This window comes from Calliopsis andreniformis, chromosome 5 (assembly GCF_051401765.1).
Source record: "Calliopsis andreniformis isolate RMS-2024a chromosome 5, iyCalAndr_principal, whole genome shotgun sequence".
Classification (NCBI taxonomy): Eukaryota; Metazoa; Arthropoda; class Insecta; order Hymenoptera; family Andrenidae; genus Calliopsis; species Calliopsis andreniformis.
This window is the reverse complement of record NC_135066.1, coordinates 10,259,572-10,277,916: the sequence shown is the minus strand read 5'-3', so window position 1 is coordinate 10,277,916 and position 18,345 is coordinate 10,259,572. Positions and strand designations below refer to the sequence as shown.

The 18,345-nt window shown below is 36.5% G+C and overlaps 1 protein-coding gene across 3 annotated transcripts in view; it reads left to right on the top strand.

Annotated features, from left to right (window-relative positions):
* LOC143179851 (furin-like protease 1) overlaps positions 1–18,345 on the top strand; it is a 245,303-nt gene that overhangs the window by 42,756 nt on the left and 184,202 nt on the right. The gene's annotated exons all lie outside the window — the stretch shown is intronic.

Below are 18,345 nucleotides of genomic sequence, written 5' to 3'. Positions count from 1 at the left end.
TTTTTAATAGAACCTCCCGAAACTTAGCCACGGCTGAAGCTAAATATGAGAAGTAATTTCTCCTGTAATAAACGCGAGACTGAAACAAACTTTTCCCATTATGATGCTTCTAGGAATATCGAGGTTCTTTGATCAACTTTTTGCAGTTTTTACGCGCCGTCGATTGTTACTCCTGGAATATTAAATTCTATCGTATTAAAGTTAAATAGCACTGGTAAGGTTGGAACGATTTTTATATTACAGTAAAGTTACTCAGGATGCCATCCCCATACATTTTCTACAATATTTAAAGCAGGAGACATAATTTTCATAAAATTTCTCCTTTGCTACGCGTTCTGTGTGCATTGCGACATTATCATGTTGATAGCTTTGTTGTCCGATAACGCATTTACTTTTCCCTGACATATTCTCAAGAATATTTAAATATTTTCTTGAATCTCGTTATGCTTCCATAATTACTATACCAGTTACTCCAAAGTAATATTTTTATCTGGAGTCACTTAAGCAAATGACACTATATTAACGTGGTCAGTACTTTAAACTAGTTTCGTTGTGCAAGTGTGTCTGTAAATTTACATAACGTGTAACAAACCCACACGAAAAAGAAATTAACATCACAATGGTCGAAGACTTCAGTCGTTTTGGCTTGGCAGTAGTAGGTCATCAGATGACATCACTTAGGGTAAGGTTAGCACAGCCGAAAAATACGAGCATGGTAGCTTGACAAGAACTAAGCTATTTTACCTTGCCTGTGTAAAGCAGAATTGGCGTAATTTTTTGTCCCTGCAGTCATTCGTAGAAACGAAAAACATTTTCCATTTTCCACTCGATGCACCTATGCATGATCTTACTCGATTCCATTGAATCTCGTTGCAAAGTCGAACAAAAAATTAATAAATCGAAACCAGAAAACGGGTAGGGATCAACGTGAAAGAACTGTCCACCATTTTCGTTCCACGCTAATATGGCGAACTAGCGTTCCGTGTAATTTAAACTTTTTTTGTCATGCAAATAACGCAATGAATGTCGCGTAAAGCAACGCAGGAGGCGCGGGGCTGCGCATAAAAAGCAGAGATTATTTCTGCGGTTAGTTTCCTGGATGCGGCACAAAAAAGTTTGTCAAACATGAAAGTGCATCCTCGCGTACTTCCATTAGAGGAACGTCGTTCTCTATCTTCTAATATGCTAACCTATTATGCATCGACGTGCATCGGCTACACATTAACCTTTCTTGCTCCTGACATCGGTTCTCTGTGTCTTCAACACTCTTTCCGCGATAGATCAAGCGCGGCACCTTTGATCTCGCTTCTGAAGGGGAAATATAAACCCATTTTTCTGGATCATTTTGAATCGAAACGTACAGGGTGGTTTAACAGTGTTGATTATTATATTATCGAAGGAAATATTCTTTTTATGTATGTGCTCTTATGTCTTGTGTTCGTTAGCCTCATTTTATGGTTTTATTGTCTCTATTGCTAAACAAGACCTGTAATACCATTTGTGCATTAAATGACTATTTCATAGTTTGTTTCTATACTTTTAGTGACAGCTTAGTGTTCTACAAGAGTAATAATTAAATAGACACTGACAATCTAGTTGATAGTATCTATTTACCAAATTCTATTTTATTAGATTCTAAGATCACTTATGTAGTAGGTGACTTTTTAAATATTTTACAAAATTGTCTTCGAAATCGCAATCTAGTTGCTTAATTTTGTGATGTATCAGATATTTAAGGTATTTTAATAGTATTTCATCATACTATAATACTATTTCATAAAACTGAGAGAAAATCTGTTAAGCATAGTAAATAAAGTAACTATTTCAATAAAATTGTCAAACTTTTGTTCCATTTTCAGGAAAGATTCACTTTATCTTGTTTCCAATAAAACGTAATTCCTGTCCTTCCAACGATAACCGAATGTCAGCCTTCAACCTTTCACGTTTGGCGTATATATTCGGTCAGATATTCTCAATGAAATCAGAGTTGTCAAATTCGAACAACTTTTTGACACATTTCAGTCGGCGTAAATCGAGAAATTTACGTCGAAACAGATGCGACCGCGGAGACATTAAGCATAAAAAAGGAAGTGCATGCTGCGACGCGCAATTTGCACGCGGCCACCCTGGTCCCTGGTATCGAGCATGAAAACAACACGAAAATTAGTCCATCGGGACTAATTTTATGGATAGCACGGTGCGTGCACACGCGAGTGACCACAGTGTTTAATGCCGCGTCTGCGGGAACACGGTGCACACGTGTGGCCACAGTGACGTTTACAGAGAAATATCACTGTTTCGTGTGGTTGTACGATTTTTTAATTAACCCTTTGCGGTCCATTAAAATCAGCCGTGCATGGGCGTCCATGTCCAGCGAAATTTGATTATTTTCCTGAAAAGTCTACATCTATTTGCAGTTATTTCCTAAAGCCTCGTTCAAATTATTCAAATTACTTGAACTCAAACCACTTGTACTCAGGCATCTTGATGTCAAGTTCGTGTTCACACGAGTCAAGTTATTTGCATCCAAGTGGTCTGAACTCAAAAGTAACTTGAGTTCAAGCTGTCGTACAAACATGATAAAAATGGCGTCAGAAGTGGTAGTGCATGCTAGATATTTGCTTATGTATTTTTCAAACATGACATGTACCTCTGACTGCTTCCTTGACATTTATCGATTTGCTTGAAATTTGTCCTGTATGTTACAATACACGCCAGACAGTGTGTATTTTAAAGCGAGGGAAAGTTGAAAAGATGTCATGTTCAAAAGTAGAGGCTTCTTGGATCACTGTTCATTTTCAATGGTGATTTTGGATAGAGCGCAGATGGAAACAATGTTCACACTTTCCACTGCGAGCGAATCATCCGCGATGAAGTCTAAATTCGTTTTGAGGCTCACTTGGAGCGGAAGAATCGAGGGAACGATTGCCCTTTCGAACGGCGCAATCGACGTCGAAGGAAAAACAGAGTCGGCGCTGCTTTGTCTTAAGGAAACTGGAAAACGAGCGTCGTACTCGCGGCTGGAACAGCACTCGAGGCTGAAAGCCGTGCTTAAGTAGCAGCTTTCGTGTGTCAAACAATGGATCGAGCCGATTGATCGGACGAGTTGCTTTCGACAAGTAAGGCAATATCGTCAAACAGAGCTTGAGCACGTACCTGACCAATGTTTACAGACGCCTGATCTCTCGGGGGACTGTAATTCCGTTTTATATCGAATTCGAAGAGCAACGTGACCTATGTCTGCAGCAAGAATCCACTTTCTCAGACGTTGCACTCGTTTCGATCAATGGGGAAACTGCTCCTCCTCCATATTTTATTGAGACTCTGGTTGAAGGTCGAATTCGTTTGTCTTGTGCGATCGTATGTAGACATCAACTTTCGGGATGATGTGCAGTATAATATAATATGATATACTGGGAAACAGGAGAGCTCATATGGCTCCTCCTTTATCACACAATATACAAACAATATCCCCAGTAGCAAAGTTATAGGTATACTTATTTCAGCTTTATAATAATAAAAGAAAACATGCCATCACTGCGTATACTATTTCTCCAAGTACTAATTTATTCGAATTCATCTGGAACATCCTGGACTCCTTCAGAGACATGTTCGATGTACTAGATCTGTGTTCATTCGATCATTACGTCGCATGATCCTCCCTCTCGTTTCAAGGACCAAGGAGTTCTCAGGGAAAGGGTTAAAAGCTCGAATTCCTCAGCCAGAGGAGCTCGAGAATAAGGAAGAAGATATTGCGGCAGATGAGGTTTTCCACGTGGAAGAAGACCTTTGGGCCACATATTGAAACTCAACCCCCCAAGCATTTTGCAAACATTTTTCCTAGCCTGGCTAGACTCATATTCGTTCGCATATTTAGACTCTGCAGGTGCTGCACGCTATATCTACGTACACACACAAGCACGATTTATGTGGACACACGTGCGAATCGTACGCAAGAATTCGATCGGTCGACCGACGCGTGACCGCCAAAAAACAGAGAATATCGGCGGCCTGTGGCCTCTGTCGTGAAACATTCACTGCGTCTGAAATTGATTTAAACCAGCCAGCTTATTGAATGATGATTGTTGAATATTTTATCGAAAAATGTGTTTGAAAAGTTTTTGGTTGAAACAATTTTATGACTGAATTTTCGGGCAAATTGGTTGCTTCTATTCGTTGTGTATTTTTACAAAGATAATCATTTTTACCTCTGACGAATAATTGCTCTCGAAAGTATGTCAAAGAGCAATCGAAGAAATGTGTCTCACTAATTGCTTTCTTTTTTGTGGTTTTATGCAAACTAGGCTTGATGAGAATAGCGATTTATAGCTCACATCTCTATGATTTTATTTCCTACCTCTAATAGAGGCTACGAGATTTCTTTGTAGGTTAAAAACTGTCAGGATAATTAAAGCATTGATTGCTTGTGTGTACCTATAAATTTTCAATTTCTAACATTTACTTATTACAAGTCATTTTATTTAGAAGAATAGTAAAATATGAGTAACGTTCATGTTATTCTATGGCTATTAATCTAGTCTTCCATTTCGAACAGTATCGCTTCGATCTGTTTCATGAGTGTGTTCCGACATGTATGAATAGTTGGAGCGTGAATTGTATCCCTTGAGAAGGTTATACAGTATAGATGTGCATGTGTTACGCATTTACGATCTGTTTGATAACATTAAAGGCTATCCTACGTGTAATCGAATTTTGAAGTACGTGCACGTAGAGTACCTCACACAGGTTACCGCCACAAATACATGTTCAATGATGAATGCAGAAACGCAGAAACAGCATAAGTAGGTCATTGTTTCATTACATTTATCTCGTCTTTATCTGCTAGAAATCGTTACTGTATTTAACTCTCAAATAATGTTCAATAATGTAATAATACTAACGATGAACATAGTTTTCTATTTGTATACTACTGTCCATAAATAATTGGGCATTTACAAGGGACATTACTTATGTATTCAACACCGATTTTGATGAGACTTTGCAAATTTGTAAGATAGTGAAAATAGTTTAGATATATTCTTTTGATCGTGAAATATTCATATCTAGGGAGTAAAACAATTTGATAAAGTTTACAAAGTGGGATCTACAAAGTGCTGAGTGAGATATTTTAGAAAATTCGGAAGTCGAAGTCTGGAGCGAAATCGACGTTTTCGTCGGGTTACAGTAATTTGCGTTTTATTTGAAAGAGATAATTATCTCTAGTGGCGGATCCATTCGCTAGAGAAACGTCATTATTTTCGAAAACGCCCGTGCAAATTAAACTAATTCCTTGCAATTATCACATTTAATTAATGCCTAAAATTGGAGTAATTAAATAATCCATTTACGATCCCGAACTAATTGTAATTTTGGAGCAGATTATTGAAGTTTCTGTCTTAAAGCGGTGATTAAATTAGGCAACTTAATTTTTAATTTCTTTCGTCAATCGTCTGTGAATTTGAAATGATTCAGGTATCTCTCTCATTATCTTATTTTCATTTCACCTTTCTATTTTTAGCTTCCTGACTGCATTGAACAAATATTTAATTAAATACGCAGGGCATTTCTGATGATGTTTCCCATACGTTTTGTTTAACGTAAAATTGTATTCAAGGTAAATTTGAATAATCATTTAATCCCTATATAATTTTCTACTATCTGAACTTGTCTTCATAATTTTACATACAAAGCTCCACAAAAAATAATGTATAAAATATACATATATAACATTCATAAAATCCAATTAAGAATACTCTTAGTCCAAACCAAATCGAAATTCAATATTATAGCAGCTTATATTCTACATTTTCGCGACCACTCTTACATCCCACCAAAAAGATAAATAGAATAAAAAAGTGAGATAAAGTGAGCCAGCTTCTGCTCTGACATAACCAATGATAAGACGTCTTTCATGGACCGTCGGAGGAAAAGTTGAAGACAGAGGCAGTACACGCTTGAAAATATCAACAGTTGAGGAAGAGAAATAAAAAAGTAATATCTCAGGCGCTATCTTGCGCTGACGATGCAGCTCGACAAGAGTCGGGTCATTTACAAATATAAATATATTTTTATTGGTAAAAAGAGTTTCCAAGAAACTCTCGTAAAGCGTTATCTCGCTCACCTAGCCTCGCATCGTGTTCTGAATATTTCATTAGAACCGAGCGCGCAAACAGAGTGATATCGCGTCGCGGTATTCATGCATTCACTGTATGTCACACGCGTGTAAAAGAAACCGAAGAAAACAGATCGTGGCTCGCGTGATTTTTCCCATTTTCCCTGGCTTGATCAAATTTTTCCGCAGAAAATTTTACCGACGTCCCCCGAAACATCAAAATTGTCTGTCGATGTTATCATCAGGGTTTTTCAGCGAAGTAAAGTTTTTTCATTAATCATCACTCGCGTTTGCATTCGCTGTAGCGCGTACCACGAATTTCGTCACACAGTTTTCTCACGAGTGAATTCTAAACCGGATTTATTAGTACTGGACTGGATGAAAGGAACAAGCATGCGTGTAATTTTTGTGAATATGCTGAAATCTTTGAATTCCTCGTGCTATTCGTGGGTGATCTTAAGAATCTCTGATACTACAGAAAGTAATATGCTTTATAGAAGTCCTTTGTTAGTACGGGAATAAGCGCTACTTAATATTGCACAGTTGGTTAGGAAAAGCAATGACACAACTGCCAACAATTATTTTCCAGGAAATGAAATGCACCAGTTTCATTTTGCAGTATTTGTAACTGAATAATAAAGAGAATTACTTAATTAGGATATTATGAAACGTACGTCGTATGAAGCTGTTAAAAAGTCTATTTTTTTAATGAAAATGATGGTAGACAGATCTAGGTATATGTTGGGTTCGGGAATTTGAGATAATTTTCTCGTGGGAAAGTAACATGATATAAAAATACATGGTGAAATAAACTATCTATTATAGATTCATGACCTAACATATATACAAGAGCTGTATAAGATTCCTTAACCCTCCGTCTGCAACCTGAGTCATTTACAATCTAGACAATTTTTGTTTTCGAATTCTTCCCTGTCTTCTTTAAGAAACATAAGGTAACATACAGCGATAAGAACTATCAGATAAAATTCTAGAAACTTAGGAGAGTATTTAAGAATTTCAGTGATTTTTTAAAATACAAAAAATAGAAAAAACTGCATGAATCCAGTTTGGAAATGGCGTCAAGAAAAAGAAGGTTGCATAGAGGGCTAAAATTGAAGTTGATGACAACTCATGCAATTGGTGTCACTCTAAACATTCATTAGAAACGGAAGAAAAATTACTCATGCATCGATGGTCGCACTGAGAGTCTAGGATGCACCGCAATAAGCGGTTATCTTGCTTGGATGCATCCAACAATACCCTCCGATTTTCGACGTTCCACCCTAAATAATCCGCTGCCGAGTATAAATCAATATAATTTCATGAATATTCTGGAACGGACGTGTGTCCAGCGTGTTATAATTTCCAATCCATGTCAGCTCGTATTAGTGTAAACACGTGTGTCCCCCATTTCGCTGGCAAATCCTTCCACATCCGGCCCTAAAAGCCGAGTTACATTACTCTGACCCAGTTGAAGTTTCTTGTCCATCGATTCTGAATGATAGTCCAGGCGATAAGCGCCCGATAACTCGCACTAAGAGTCTTAGTCTAAGACTGATTTATTTTCAGTGCCACTTTTCATTACTTCCCCCTTCCATGCTCGCTTAACTTCACTTAATTTTCGTGTGACAATTTTCGTATGAACGAAAGGAGATATTTAGGTGGCTTGCTTCAGCGTGGACACTCTGTATTATCTCTATACAAATGTATGGAACGTTTTTAGGATTCGATCGATTCTAAAATATCTATTCCGCGACAGTAGAAAAAGGGACACATCGTTAGACAGTAGATAAAGCTAGCACGTCTTATCTCTTTGAGGTCTAGCCCCGTAATTACGAGCAGCTATCATTTTCTGGCCCTCCTTGCCGTGGCTGATGGTACATCACGACGATAGCATACACTTACGCCGACCATGGTGGTTACACTCGTTTAACCCTGTCCTGTGGAAAATGAATACTCTACTTTCGTTCCTTGATTTCGGTTTAATGACCGACGCAAATTGTTTCCGTGATGCGGCGCGATATCCGTCACACCTGTGTCGCAAAAAGGTTTACCTACTAACTAGAAACCGCTTGTAATAAAATCGCTAAAGGTGAAACTACTGGCAGTGTAGGGAGTAAGAAATAATTCAAGTTCACAAACCAAGTGGCACGTATAATAATCATCATCGTTATTAGCTGTATAAAATATGTAGGTTCTTTCAGAAACTACTGGGCGTAATAGTAAGGGTATATTAAATTTATGGTGGAATATTCTTTAGTGTAAAAAGAAGTATAAAATTATTTTTATTATAGTATCTTTTATTTAAATAAAATGATTACACAAAATTTAGGTATACAAATACTTTGTTGACACACTGTATACTTAAAAACCAGAAATGCATAGGTTTCACAGAAACTTTCTAACAGATGTAGTTCAAGTTTTCCTAATTGTGAGATTAAGAGAATTATAATCCTTCGTCTTTGCGTCCAATATAGGTAAATCACGAAATTTTAAATTATTCAGAATTTTTAGAATTTTTAATTAATTGTTTTAGCTTTTCGAAACATCTCAGTTCATCGTAGATTTACTGGACACAATAGATGCAATTAAAAATAGAGAAATAAAATTCTAACAAAGTATTCAACATAAGCTCAGATAATTTGAAAGTATTATAAAACCATTCTGAGCAAAACAAGAAAGTAAAGAATCAATTTTAGAAGTAAAGTCCTCCCAAAAACATCCTTTACGTAAACCACTGTGCGTCAATTAAGACACAACACATTTCGTGTGTTGCTGTTGTTTAAACATATATATCGATCCAAGAGCAGATCCGTTTTGATAATTGTTTGTAATTGATGTGATAGAGCGTTGTCGCACGTGGTAGTGACACAAGCCTGAACAGTTCGGGCAAAGTTACACGGGCCAGGAGTTATGAATTCATCGACTGGTCGAATAACCCGTTGACCAGTGTTACATCAACAGTACCGTCAGCGAAATACCTTGCCCCGTGAGAAATCGGCTTAAAAGTGCCAGGGGCCATTTGATCGCTGCATTCGTGTCATTGCAATTATCGAGCGATCTGAATTCTCGTTCCACGATCCGCTCACGTTTCTAGTGAAACGATAAACACTTTCCTCGTCAAAATTCCGCCGACAGTGCAGCGGTGATGAAAGTACTCTAGTACTTACTGCAATGTCGATTATTATTGCAATAATTCCTTGTAATTACCGCCAGAGGTCTCGTCTATGTATATAAAGCTGTACAGAGAAAGAAATGATGGAACTTGTTTGCTGCACGAAGTGGAAAATTGTCCGCTACAGTTGCTCCGCCGGAGGTTGTTTGTTAGCAATTTTAGTTATTTAATTTTCGCCGTGGAATTCTGTAATGAGATATTCGAATACTCATATTTCAATAAATTTCGAATTCCATTTATATCCAAATGAATATTTATGTTCAGTATGAAAATTTAAATCATTTGATTATTTATACGTGGTAATCGACAATAGGTGTCAGAATTTTAATGAGTAATTCTGCATGCCAAAATAGAACAAAAATTAAGAATGGGGAAATTGCGTTTGAGACTTCGTACCTAAGTTATTAATTATTATAAAAGCCTCTAGGGTTTGTGTGAAATGTGTCTGACTTGATACTTATTTCTACTGTCGGCGTGTGTTACTAACAAAGAACGTCACTGATATCTATTATTGAACATTCTACAGGTTGTTTCTCAGCAGCAGGGCGTAATTTTAAGGGGTGATTCTAGACACTAAAATAAGACGAAAATAAAGAATAACGATTTCGCGTTCGAGGCTTCGTTTGTTAGTTATAAGCGTCTAAAGATCTGGTGGAAATCACCAGAAATGAGTCACGCAGAGGCTTCGAGCAGTGGTTATCCGCATGGCAGTGTAGCCCTGACGCAAGGAATGAGGGAGATCGATAATGAGTGACCTACACTGCCACGCGGACAACCACTGCTCGAAGCCTCCGCGCGAGCTCATTTCTGGTGATTTCCACTAGATTTTTAGACGCCTATAACCAACAAACGAAGCTTCCAACGTGAAATCGTTATTCTTGATTTTCGTTTCATTGTGCCCTCTAGAATCACCCCACAAAGTTACACAATGCAACAGAACGGTTACTGAACACAGAAGCACCCTCTACAGTATTATCCTAACAATATAAAAAAAAATAACCAGCGTTCCTAATAAATTTTCAATAACCCCTCCGATTTCAAGCTGAAAATCATCGCGAAATTCGGCTGAGCAGCTTTCCCGAGTTCGTTCCCGAAAAAGTGAAAAAGGTACTACCATCAGTTTCACTTCATCGACATTGAATCGAATGTAAAGTGCGTTTGGCGAAAAACGGTTAATCAAGGCTGCAAAGCTTTTTTCATTTCGCCCCCGTTTCGCCTGTTGGTTTCAATCCTGGCCAGATAAAACACGACCCCTTGAAATTCGCGAAATTGAGCGGGCCAATGAAGTAATGCAAGGGGAAACCAGGCGGAACGAAGTTACGCATTGACTGCGCCCGTGAATCGTGAAAATTAATGTTGCCCGTTGCGTGTGTCACAGCGCGGTAAGGGATGCATTCATTCTGGGCTGTCGACTGAATTACGACGGTAGCCGCTGTAAAATCGGCCATTTGACGTGGGCCTAACTTACGCTAACGACGAAAACCAGGAACAACGAGGCGCACGCCCGATTTCATCGGTCAACCGTTGTTACCAACTGCCCGAACGAGGCAGTTGACGCGCGCTCGATGCCGACTGAATTCAATTAATGGAAAGGGGGAATCGTTTCTGACGGGTGAACCGAGTCGCGAAGAAATTGCTTCCGAGCGACGCCTCCGATTAAATTGCGGCAGCTTAAGAATTTCGTTTTGCGTTCGAGCAGTCGTAATTTTCGGGGGAATTTAATTCCTGTTGAGCGTTGTCGTCGCGATTTGCGTCGTTATGAATTTGGAGAACGACGGTGGGTTCTTGTCGAAATTTCAAACACTTACTGGGGAGGCATCCCAAGTCGTCGACTCCAGTTTTCATGTGCTTTTGCAGAGCGATAGTATGCAGATTGATGCATACGAAATGCACGCGGTTGTACGTCGAATTAATTTTACGCGACTAGATAGTTTTTTAGTAAAATTTTATTGCTAGTATAAGATGCAGGAAGACACTTGGATGGTGTTTTCGCGATAGAGTTCGAAAGAGATCTGACTTTCGTTGTGTAAAACTTGAGCAAAGCTGTATGATGATTAAATACTATTGGCTGAAGATGTTTGTAGGTGGATGGGCTGAAAAACCTTCGATTTTGGAATTTTAATTCCAAATTGGAATTGGTGGAATTTTAACAAGAGTAGACGGTGATATAATAATATATACAGTTTGGAAATTTGAGAAGTAGAAACTATGTTTGCAGTCAGACAAGGAAATTAAGGAATATTAGTCTCTTCTATAATTTAATATTTTCAGATATGTTTTAATTGAATGAAATTCAGAGCGTGCGCAGTTTCATTTTTGTAGATGAAATAAATTAAAAACTTGTAGGAAAAGCTGCATATATCTTGGTACTAATTAGAAAATGGAAGTTGTAAAAAATTAGATTCCATTAGTACTAAAAATGAAAATTTCATTTTTATGGACGAACACCCTGAAACAAGGGTCAAATTACTTTTCAAGCATATATGTTTCACAGTCATAATTTTTTACTAATAAATTAATCTGGGGAGTGACACAGGTCGTTACAGTTACTGTGCTATTAATTTAATAAACCGAGTTTCCGGGAAATTGTTTTTCATCATTAAATTAAATTGCATGAAGCTGCTGGCTTCATTTCTGATAATCAAACAAGATTAAATTGGTCCTGGTGGCGTTTGGACAAAATGAATTTTAGACTTGTAAGTACTACTTTGAGTACACGAAAATTAAGCTGACGATGTGCGCAAATTGTTATTGATTGGCATGGAATTAATTTAATGAAGCTCTGTTAAATACGCATTAACAGTAGTTCCGAAAACGCAATCGTAAAAGAATGAAAATCAGAACAAAATGGTTCAGAAGAATTTTAATGTAGACAACTTATAAGACAAACCAAATGTTATCATCTATTAATCTGAATAATTACTGGAACCATGACTCATGAACATAAGGCAGATTAGACGGCGGGAAACATGGAAAAAGATTGAACATGTAAAACGTTTGATAGCAACAAGTACTTAAGTACATGGTTTCTCAGAATACAAAAGCTCGTGATAAGAAACTGTATATAAAACGATATCACAATGCAGTTTTCAATGAACCCAATTCATAGGTCATAACACGATTCCTAATATCACGTTTGATGGCTTATTTAGACATTAGCATAAAGCTCCGCTTCTGTGTACCACGATAAGAGTAAACAATAATTCATTCATCTAATTCGCCATTAACACGTAATCAAACACGTAAATCAAACGTTCTGCTTAGAACTTGTCGTTACAACCATTCACAATATTTGTTGAATTAACAATAAACACACGATTAACTCCAGTCCCACTATTTCTGCGCGGTGTCTCAATTTACTATCGCGGAACAGCAAGCATTGCGCAAGGATAAATCGATGGTTTTGCAACGCATTCGATTTCTCCTCGACCGACGCACTAGCTCGAAAAGTCAAACGACAATGGAACTGTACTATAAAAAGAAAGGAAAAACTTGAAATTGTGTCACTGTCCTCTGATAATGAAAGAAACTTGCTTTTAACCTTTTGTATTAAACCTGCGACAGCTGGTGTCTGTCGAAAAAGTGTTTCAAATGCTGCAAGAGCTCGTAGCTTTAATTTTCTTTTTTCTTATACATATTCCACAAATTCTGTGACTGTCGATTTTGTTATTAAAACATAAACTACTATATTTCGTTTTAAAGTGAAAATCACATCGAGACGCGTAATATTCAAATTTTTAAAATACTTACTCTTTCCATAATCCATAAAGCAATTGCATTGTGTGAAGTGTCATTGCAATTTAGATTAACCACGTGGAAGGGATATTCAAAAATTAAGGAAATCGATGGAAATATTAATTTTTGAGTGGCTTGCAGTGTCTCAAAAATTTGTCAGAACTAAATTAAAAATTTCTTGACCAAATAGAACGCTTCTTATCCTTGTTCTATTTGGTCAAAGAATAGAAGGCTCGTGTTTTCTTTAGTAATCGTATTTTCGAGTTTAGCTCGGAATTCGCAAAAATATAACATCTTTGCGCGTGGCGTTCGTTCGTACGTTGATGGAAAAAACAGCAGGTTACGAAATTTTCATGCAAATTCTCTCTCACTCGTTGAAAATGCTGGCGGTCCTTTGGCGCGTTGCGTGCTGGTGACACCTATTACAAAAAGAGTTGCAGGAAATGCTGAAATTATGGTAATGAATGTATCCTCAATTGGACTGTTTTGCATCGTGCTTCGCGATAGTGCGTTTTGCATCTTCAGCGTTCTCCCTTAATACCCTCCGTTTTGTATAGCCTAGGAGTTGGTTTTATCAGTATTTTATATATAAATTGCCTGAGTCACAGATAAGTTCATGGTAAACAAAGGAAGGAAAATACATTTCTTCGTCCCAAAAATGATAAAAAGAACCTTTAATTATTATATATTTCTATTTGAAGTCTCAAGGCAAATATTGAATTAATTTATCTAATAATGTTTTTTTTTTTTGTTTCAGGTGAGAACTTGTGAAATCTATGAGTTAGAAGATTGAGTCACCGATGGTGAGTCACACGTTAAAGACCTTTTGATATTAAATGTCTATTTGCTAATGCAAAGCTCTTAGCTACTGTTATATTGCTAAATTAATGAACTTTGGATAATAGTCTTGTTCTGTTTTATTTAAAATAATGTTATCACATTTTTTGGATATTTGAAAAATCTATAACAAGATAGAAATCGACGTTCAGATACAGTGTGCAATATAAAAGCTATGCTTTATAAAATGTGCAATATAAAAACTTCAAGACTTAAGGGCTTATAGTACTCGCCAAGCGGAATGAAAAACGTTTGATCAACATAGGTCCTAAAGTCAATTCTTTCGACGTAAAATTGACTTTTATTGTCTGCGTATATTCCATACCGTAAATGAGTTTCTCCAGGACGCATTGAATGTAAATAGGGGAATTGATTCAGAAGTACTTTCCAGGTTGTCAAAACAAGATTATCGAAGTAGCATCAACAAAGATTACGTCATAGCTTCAAACGTAATACAAATTTTCAGTTTTTTGTAGTATTAAGCTCAGTTATAAGAATAGTAGTGAGCCTAGTAGATGTGAGCTTTGCATTGCAACAGAAGGTAGCCACATCGAACATTTACTATAATAAAGTTTGTACTATCTTTGATACTTTTTACTCCTCTCGATGAATACTATAAGCCCTTAAAGCCTTGACCCCATTTTTTAACAAGTTGTATTCATTCACTACTATTATCTATTTATGAAAGGCAATTTCAGGAAGAAAGTCGTATTTAACCTTCTGTCATATCGCTTTATATTTACATAACTAGTATTATCGACTACTAAATTCAACAGGGTAGGTATCAAAAAATAAATAATTGTGAAAGATTATAGGCTTATCAATTACATTAACATTGCAAATACCACAAGGTGACACACTAGATAATAAGTCGATGTATAAATTTAGTATATTTTATTATCAACTATCTATTGCCTGTTTTCTGTCCGTTCAATTTCTTCTGATCAAAAAAGTTACCTTCACTCTAACACGGCATCTAATGCAATATTTCTCCTTTCAATATCTGGCCCTCCCAATTAATCTTCGTCTTGGTTGAAGAACACTTCAGAAGATCGGTGATTAATGGAGACGAAAAATTCTAGGAGACACTTAGGTTGATTGCTTTCCTTACTTCTTTACTCCACCAGTACTATCCCTTCAGGAAACTTGTTTTATCGGAACAGCAAATATGTCCCATCAGAATCAGCCAACCTCTACACTTAGATACGCGATAACAAGTGTCTTCTATGAATGAAAGTTAACTACAAAAATCTTGCGTGATGTCTCTTTATAATTTCAAGCAGTCCATACCAAAAATTCTTTTGGTCTGTACTGGTTTTCTCCATCGTTGGGCAGAATAGCAATTGCTTGATCCTATCAATGGCAGAGGTCTGCTCGAAACTTTGAAGTCTCATATATTATCGACGTGATAGGGACTTGTTGACCGGAAGGACGCGCGATATCGCGCAGGTGTTCCATTTTTCGCCAGTTTTCTTCCTGTTACTTTTTCCTTCGTCACGTTCCCCGAAGCTTTCTACTCTTTTTCTCTTCTCTGATTTCGTTCTGCCCCGCGTCGAACAGTTTCCAGAATGATGCACGTAGGTCGTTAAATCAAAGCATCGCTAGAAATTGATGAATTTCCTGTTATAAGATCGTTATTAATATTATTTTAACGAGCAGTCAAACGACAGACGAGCTCATTAATCGAATGCATTTTCTCCATGCTGCATTTAATAAAATAATAATTTACGTTGGAAACCACCAATACAGGGACACATTACCAAATCAAGCTTCGTTTTAAATTTTAGAACCAGTATTTATCTTTATATTGAATAAAAAGATGTTCATGTATTGTTTTTAAATAATACGTATCGCGTATGCTTGTATAAAATTGTTTACTCCAAATACGAAAAATATAAATAACGGGTATTCTGCATATTTAATTAAAACGTGCAATATTATTTGACAATACTTTCATATATGTTGTTTTAAATAACATTTAACAGCTAAGGCTTGATCATTTACATTTGTCTATTATTCAGGGTTTCAATTATTCAACTAAAGTAAAATACGATCGTGATTTAAGTACACCCTAACGAAGTTTAGGAAATTAGTAATTAGATATCAAAAGGACATTTCAGTTCCGAATTCAGCGTTAAGTCGGTTAACCCTCCCATAATGGAGACTGGCTCCAAAGAGCTAGGTCACTTCTGACCCAAATATCGGCTACCATCGTACTCCTAAAGGTAATTGAGAACTTACTATACATATATATACATATATCCCATGATCATTAATAAGATCTTACACGCTCATTCTTGGCAACAAATAGAGTATTTCTCGATAACTGTATCATAAATCAATGTTACATTTTGCATAAGGGTTTCTCTTAATCCAAATTAGTGGTCCTCGAAATTTGAACGAAGTTTTGGACCTTTGCGTCTAGCTAAGAACTACCTAAAGGTAAATTATTAAAATTTGTATCCACCGCAAGTCAGGCGTTTCCTCTTCTTCCGTAAACATTCTTCATGCTCCAGTTGATCAGAACTTGAACCATTTTCTATCGGGAAGATAGCATTTAAAATTCTTTTCATTTATTTCGATAGTTCAAACTCATTAGAAAGTTCGCGGCCACGGGCTCGTTACGCTCTGTTACACGATCGACCAACGTTCATTACTGGCGCGCAGAGTGAAATAAAATAATTAGCGGTGTGTTCCAGTCGTTGAAACGCACGTTCCTCTGTCAAAGTGGCAATTTCACGGCTCCTGATCGGTTACACAATGCGCGACTTCGAGGTTTTATTTCAACCGAAAAAGAGGAACGTAATCGGTGGTATTGTGCAACGCTGTCCCACTCACGATGCAACTGAAAACAATGCATACTCATTAGGAAATTGTCAGATATTAGAGTTTAGAAAGTGAAACGCTGTCCTCGCGATAACGATTTCGAGTCGATGTTTTTTAAACACACTTGTAAATAAATAGGCTTTTAATACTTGTCAACGTTTTGGTGATCTTAACACATTTAGAATTTAGAATGTTGCGGAATATAGTAAGTGTATTATTGAGCTGTGACGAGAAATAACATCGAATATTCACAGGAGTTCTTAACAAATTCATCCTAGCAGAAGGGCACGACTTTGCACTGTGCACAGATAATTATCTCTTGCACACATGGTGCGTTTCACGCGTAAGCCCCTGTCTCTTCTGACACGCTTGGCGCGAGATCCACTGCGAATGTGTTAAGATCGTTTATTTCAGTGGGTCTCGAGAAGTGGATCTGGGCGAGTGCACACCAGATGTGCACTCGCTGATCAGAAATCAAGATCGACCATTAGTTGCAAGCTAATTATTATTATCGGTTAGGTTCTTCAGGAATCCAACTTGATCAGATCTCTTTAGAAATTGATATTTAACGTTGTTCAACAAATTTAGATAACATGGATCAGATAGTTGAGTAAAAAATACAAAATTAACCGTATATTTTTGTACATATTTTTGATTTATCTGCGTTCCGAGTGATTTCCTGATATTTCAGTTCGCCTTGTAGAAGTGTTTTATCATTTTTTTTAAAAATAGTATTTACAATGTGAGAGATAAATTCGTCGTGTAAATTTGATACAGGTATTTTACATAGATTGAATTATTTTGTTACTTTAAATTAAAACTTGTTTGATTTCATTAATTGAAAGAAAAATTACTGTTAACTAAAATTCCGTTTGAAAAACAAAATTTTTGATTTTTTAAAATTATTCAGTCAATACGTTCAATTTTGGACTTTATAAGAGGCAACGTGAATAATGCTAATTTAAACGGTTAGTTGAGGCAGTATTTCATTTGGTTATAAAAGAAGCACCGTAACAGTATCTCACTAGCAGAAAAGAAGCAGTAATAAATACTATCTTAGTCGTAGTTTGGAACTCATAAAAGTTAATTAAATACTACATATTTATTAACTGCTTCATTTTAATGAGAATTTAATCTAACTTTTATCATTTTATGCGGACGCAGAACCGCCTCAAAATGAATTCAATTTTCCCGCGTACTTAGTACGAATTTCGTCTAATATGCATGCAAATCTTCGCGTATTTTCATAATTTTTGCAATTTCTGTGGAAACTTTGACTGACTTGTATATTAAAGGTAGCATATCACAACACTGTTTCTCTAAAACGGATATGATTGGTATCACAAGTGATACTTCGCAATACCAAGCATAATATGATCATACACTAGCTTATTAAAGTTATTAATTGTTTCTAAAATCAGAAAAATGTTTCATATTCACGCGATGAACATCTCAGTTTGTCGTTTAACATGACTTTTAATTGAAGAATTATATTAAGTAGAATCAACAGAAAATTCGATTGAAAGCAGCTGTACATAAAATAAAAGTAATTGTATATAATCTGAAAAATTTCGAGCAGACTGCAATCTGATCGTTAATGTGTTAAAAACGTATTTACCTAAATAAATTTCTAGAATTTTAGTAAATATTTGCTACAAAA